General features: G+C 36.9%; 1 long non-coding RNA gene across 1 annotated transcript; it reads right to left on the bottom strand.

Annotated features, from left to right (window-relative positions):
- Positions 1-4,339: 4,339 nt before the first annotated feature.
- Positions 4,340-6,261, bottom strand: LOC107793568 (uncharacterized). Its single transcript, XR_001649758.2, has 2 exons — positions 5,917-6,261; positions 4,340-4,693 (listed from the first exon to the last, which is right to left on the bottom strand). It is a non-coding gene; the product is annotated as an uncharacterized LOC107793568 (long non-coding RNA).
- Between the last annotated feature and the right edge of the window lie 304 nt (positions 6,262-6,565).

Genomic DNA, 6,565 nt, shown 5'->3' on the forward strand with positions numbered 1-6,565 from the left:
TTTCAAACTACTTCAGTGTAGTTCTCAACAGGTTCGAGGACGAACGTATGTTTAAGTGGGAGAGAATGTAACGACCCGACTGGTTGTTTTGAGCTCTAGTGCGTCGTTCCGCAATTTGAGGCCATGAGCAGATTAACTTCAGGTATTATGACTTGTACGCATGGTCGAAACTGAATTCCGGGAAGTTCGGAGTTGATTTGGAAAGAAAGTTCTCATTTCGGACACCTTAAGTTAAAAGAATTGACTAAGATTGGATTTTGAGTAAACGACCTCAGAATCGGGATTCGAAGGTTCCAGTAGGTTCGTATGATGATTTTGGACTTGGGCGTATGTCCAGACCTGGTTTTGGAAGACCCGGGAACATTTCGGCACCTATTGTGGAAGTTAGCATTTTGGAAGAATTTCATAAGTTTGGGTTGAAGTGCATTTCAGTGTTATCAATGTCCGTCTAGGATTTCGAGTCTGGGAATAGCTTTGTATGGTGATTGTGGTGTTGGGAGCGCGGTCGGAAGTGAATTCGGAGGTCCTTGGGTCATTTTGGGGTCATTTGGATAAAGATAGAAAATTGAAGGTTTTTAAGAAGTTTGACCAGAAGTGGACTTTTTGATATCGGGGTCGGAATCTGATTCAGGAAGTTGGAGTAGGTCCGTAATATTAAATATGACTTGTGTGCAAAATTTGAGGTCAATCAGACGTGATTTGACGAGTTTAAACATCAGAAGTAGAAGTTGAAATCTTAAAGTTCATTAAGCTTGAATTGGAGTGTGATTCATGGTTTTAGCGTTGTTTGATGTGATTTGAGTCTTCGAGGAAGTCCGTGTTATATTTTTAGAGTTATGAGGGTGCTTGGTTTGGAGCCCCGGGGGCTCGGGTGTGATCCGGGATAGCTTCGGAGTGATTTGCTAAGAAATAGGATTGCTGGTACTGGTATGATCGCAATTGCAATGCATTGGTCGCAAATGCGACCTCGCATTTGCGAGTTTCTATTCGCATTTGCGAGCCTGGGCTTCTAGGGGAAAGTTCGCATTTGCGAACGAAGGATCGATTTTGTGAGGCTGTCACCTTCGCATTTGCGAAGACATAGATTATGGGTAGATTAACATGTGAAAATTAGGGAAAATCAAGGGTTTTAGGTGAAAAACCTAGAATTTGGTAAAAACAAGATTTAACCACGAAATTTGTTAGGGAATGGTGTAAAAATCATATATTCTTGATCCTTAGGTTATGGGTAACAATTTTCTTCAAAAATTTTCAGAATCCGGGCACGTGGATGAATTTTAGGAACCTTACATTTAGGGTTTGGAAATTGGTTTAATAATTAGAATATGAACTTTTGGGCATGTATTGACTAGTTCTTACCCTATTTGAATAGTTTTGGATCGTTCGGCTCCGAATTGGAGGTTTGAGCGCGTTCTTGAACCGGAATATAGGCTTCGGAGCGAGGTGAGTCTCCTTTCTAACCTTGTAAGAGGGAATTGTCCCCATAGGTGAAATAATTGGTTATGTGCTACTATTTGTGGTTTGCTGTAGCTCGTCAATAAAAAATTTCTATTAAAACTTGGAATTCAAATAAAATTTTGTTCTGTCTTATCACATTCATTTTCCTTCAAGGCTGTGTACGCAGGACGAGACAAGAGTCCGTGCGTACCTACTATTATGTGTAAGTCCAGGTAGTCTAGGACCCAAAAGCATGCTATACTTGGAATATCTGTAATCTTGCTGGCAGTTGAGTTGCTTATATCTTATTGAATTGGTAAATGAATTTCTAAAAGAGATTAAACTTCATTTTCTTAAATCGCTAAAAGAGAATTGACTTTTATTTGGATAAACATTCCCCGATAAATTATTAATTTGTTGTTTGAGCATGTATTTCTATGTGTACCTGTGTCGCATGTATGATTCGCGAGCGGTGTGACTGTTTAATTATGTTGACCGCGTCGCTTGTATGATTCGCGAGCAGGGTGTCTGTTTATTTATATTTGACCGTGTCGCATGTATGATTCACGAGCGGGGTAATAGATGCATCTATGGTTCGCGTCGTTCGACCCTCGGCAGTGCACATTTTACATTTATGTTGGATCAGGCCGTATGACCTCGACATGATATGCGCATGCTTGTATTGTTTGCCTGAGATTTATAAATGTTGATATTGCCTTTCCTGGCCGGAAATAAATTGATAAAAGATGATGAAAAGTAAATCTTGGGAATCCATTATTATTTGAGAAGTTGTTTACCTATTATCTGGCTTTATGAGTTTATAATTGCTTCATAGAATTTATGATCTCCTCCCATTTCTTTACAATTATTAATATTGGACCACTAGTAAGTATCGAAGTCGACCTCTCGTCTCTACTTCTTCGAGATTAGACGGGATACTCATTGGGTACACGTTGTTTTCGTACTCATACTACACTTGCTGTGCATTTTTGTTGCACATGCACATATATCTCTAGTGGTCTAGTGGGCGTAGCAGCATGGTTGATACCGAGACTTAGGTGAGCTACACTTCTCGAGATGACCTGCAGCCAACAGAGTCTCTTTCATATTATTGTATTTACTTTCTGTCCAATATTGTATTCTGGATGGTTGTTATATTATATTATTTTCTAGAAATTGCTCATGCGCTTGTGACACCGGGTTCTGGAATGATTATGGGGTATCTTGTATTAACTTCTTAACATTTATATTTAATTTGAATTGATTACCTTTTACTAGTAGAACTGAAGGAAAATTCATAGTTTTCAAAATTATTAAAGCGTGCATTTAATTAAGTATTTTGGTTAGCTTGCCTAGCAGCGGTGTACGGCGCCATCACGACCCTTAGTGGATTTTGGGTCGTGACAAATGTATAGGAAGCACATAAAATGTATTAGGATGATCTTTTAATTTGGATACACATGTCCTAGACGGACCCAACCCATGTGTTGAGTCCCTAAAATCAAATGTACGTGATGCAAACAAACTTACCTACTAGGGATCCGCCATGAGGTTATGTCATTCTAGGTTTGAATCCTGGGTGTGTTGTTCTAGACCTAGCTTACCCGAGCGAACAACTCGAGTCGGGGGAGGGGCAACGTATCGGGAACCAAAAGGCCATCCGGCTTTGTAACTGATCCGGTCCTCATTCTAAATTAGGGTATGACATAAACAGAGAAGAATTCATGCCAGCGTGAACTTCCCAGAAAATTTAGAAGACTCAGAGAGAAAAAGGGTTTGTAACAGTTTTATATATAGTTCAAACAATATCAAAGCGGTAAAAAATGGCATTTATCACATTAGAATCAAACACGTAAAAAATCAGATAATAAACAAAAGTCAAGTATAACAGTTATTCTAAGCTCGAATTTTGAACCCTGAACCAGAGATTCTAGGTTTCGATCCCTAGCAGAGTCGCCAGAGCTATCACGCCTCCTTTTTCCCAAATCAAAGAAATTTGACTCTATTTATGGTCCGCAAACACAGAAGACCGGTAAGGAATTCTGTTAACCCGAGAGAAGGTGTGAGGCACTCCCGAGTTTTGTGATTTTAGCACGGTCGCTCAGCTATTAATAATCGGCCTAATTATCTGAATTATTACATAATTTAAGACTTAGGTGCACTTTTACTTTCTAACCGCTTTTAAATATTTATTTAACCCTTTTAGTATTTATGGAATATATTTAAACAAGCTACAATGTCGTACACTTGCCATTTTAGTACATACTGCAAACCACATCATGTGAAATGCACCCGCGATTTACGTATTTATTTTATTGTTATTTGAAGTTGTGGTTGAGTCACGTCAAAAGAACACTCGAATTAGGAATTATGTATCATAACTATGATACGGGAACCATACCCATAATCATAATGATTTATTGTTAATTGCGCCTAAAGCAATTACGTATGTCTATGAATTGGCCGTTCTCCTAAAGTTTGGGGAATGGGCTTGAGTCTTGCATTTGTGGCATTTTACGTTGGAAGAGTGTTGTTTGTTTTAATTGGCTCAATATCAAAAGAAGCCCTCCCTTTAATCCCAACGTTTGTTCCCAGATGAACTAAAGAAAATTTACAGTGATTCTAAGTTCAAATTTTTGACGACTTAGCCAATCACAGGAATTAAACTAATTAAGTCATTAGGAAAGTGAATCGATTAATGCTTATCAAACTCACGGGTCACTCAGGTTCCTGAAGCAGGCCAAAATATTCTCAGGTAGCCCATAGCTTGTAATGAGTCCATGTGAACTCTTCTAACATTACCTAATCTAATTAAATCACTTTTGGGCTTAATGCCTTGGTCAAGGCGACTCAACAGCCTAGAATCGCATACGACTATGCAAATCCAAACGACAATCAAGAATTGAAGAGTAACTAAACAATGATAGCAATATAAGAGTTCCAAATCAGATTTCATACATTCCAGAAGTCAAATCAATCTAGGGTACTACTCTCTCAAAACTGAACATATTACAAAAGGGACAAAAAACCAAACTTCGAATCTACTGGAATTTAAAAAAAAAAATAAAATAGTACATCACAGTGACTACTCTATCAAATACAACCTTAACAGCTAAAATATTAGAACGCCTCTGTCATAATTCTTAGATTCCCCTTATTGCTCATAGAAAGGCAAGACTATCAATTGATGCACTTCAACGTTGCCTGGACCTTCTCAATCATCAAATTTTGACCAACTAGTGATCAAATTTAATAACTGATAAATTTTAACTCAATAAGTGTTCTTTCAAGAATGATTGATGAGATGGGCAAACCAAACTAAATTTCAAATGAGGGAAAGAGTAAAATCTATTTTAATGCAATATATTTAAGCATACTGATGTGAAGGTCAAACCAGATAGTGGATCAACATATGAAGTCTTTGAAGTAGCAGATGATTTTAGTTTAAATTTAGCTTAAGGATACAAATTCATGAACAGAACAGAACAAACAGATCTGATAAACAACATTAGAAGTTTAAAACATGCTTATGGAAACAACAGTTCATTCATCATTCTCATATTCAAAAGAGAATAACATAAAAAATTCCACGTACCTATAGATAGAACCAATGAACTTTTGATGATACAAAGATGAAAGATGAAAATCAAGCCAGCAATAAACAGCAACAAAATTTAAGTTAAACGAGCAGTTTCTTAAGCTTGAATACAGCTCGAGATCCCAGCCAAGTGAAACAGATTCAGTAGAGAACTTAGAAAAAAGGCAACTTTGAATCTTTTTTTTTTTGTATTCCAATTGGATTTTTTAGAGTGTTTTTTTAGAGAAATCAGTGAGAATTTGAGTGAGTATATGTCCCCCAGAATTCAGTCTGTATCCCTATATATAGAAAAATGAATGAAGGAATATCAAAGGGAGTCTATCAGCCGTAAAAAAAAAAGGAAACAAGAGCATCTTTTTAATCAATTTTTGTACAGCTATCCTTTTCAGATGTTTTATCCAATTTTCAGCATCTTTTTCTTATCAACTTTGGACAGTTGTCCATTATCCAGAAGGTTCCTATATGCCTATCTAATATTTCCTATTTTTGATTTTCAATTAAACCTTTTAGTTTTTGTTAATTACAAATGAGCCATAACAAAAAAAAATCACACGGATCAATCCCAAGAAACAATGAAGCAAAATAAATCTAATTAACTCAATAATTAAGACTAATTATCATGCAATTAAATTTCTAAATCACACAACGCACTAAAACAAATCCAACATGTGAATACTTAAAACAAATATATTAAGCCAAATGTTAATCTACTGTTAGTTAACTAATTAATGAGCTAACCCAACCTAATTAAGCTAATTTAAAAACTCAGCAAATAATTTCAATTAAACACCTAGACCTACGATTCCTCTACTCTTTTTCTTTCTTTCTTTTTAAAAAAACAAATGAAAAACACAAAGAGATAGAACAAAGTGAGTATGTACCTAATGAAAAGAAAATGATTCACTTTGAAGCAAATCCAGGAAGCTCGCCTTGATTCTGATAGCTTCGATACGAACTGAAATTAACATTGAGAACAATAGATTAATGTAATTTTCAGCTTGAATCGAACCTTGAAATTTGAAGAATCAAAAAAGGGAAAAAATCTAGGGTTTCTAGGTTTTTCAAATCTGGAATTGGTGGAAATCTACATGGTCTTTGAAGAAACAAGAGGGTGATATTGGATGAGGATGAGATGGGGATCATTGGGTGATGGTTTGGGGCTTATTTAGAGTGGCAGCCGCCGGTGTTGGAATTGGGTATTTTAGGGGCGGCTAGGGTTTAGGATATAGGGAGATGAATAGAAGTGAGGGGTTTGTTTTAAGTTTTTTTTTTGGGGGGGGGGGGGGGGGGTTGGGTTGTTCGGACACTGTTAAAGGGATGGTGGGTTAGTTGTGAACCATAGGATCAATAGGAGATCAACAGATGGGATTTAATTGAGTCGAAACGCGGCAGTTTGGTTAAGGGTGGGGACAGAGCTAGATTAAAAGGGATCTGGGCTGGGACAAGATTGTGATCAATTGGGCCAACTAAAGTGCTCGCCCAATACGAATAACAACCTTGTTTTTTCCTCTCTTTTTTTTTTTTTTTTTT

Source organism: Nicotiana tabacum, chromosome 20, assembly GCF_000715075.1.
Source record: "Nicotiana tabacum cultivar K326 chromosome 20, ASM71507v2, whole genome shotgun sequence".
Lineage (NCBI taxonomy): Eukaryota > Viridiplantae > Streptophyta > Magnoliopsida > Solanales > Solanaceae > Nicotiana > Nicotiana tabacum.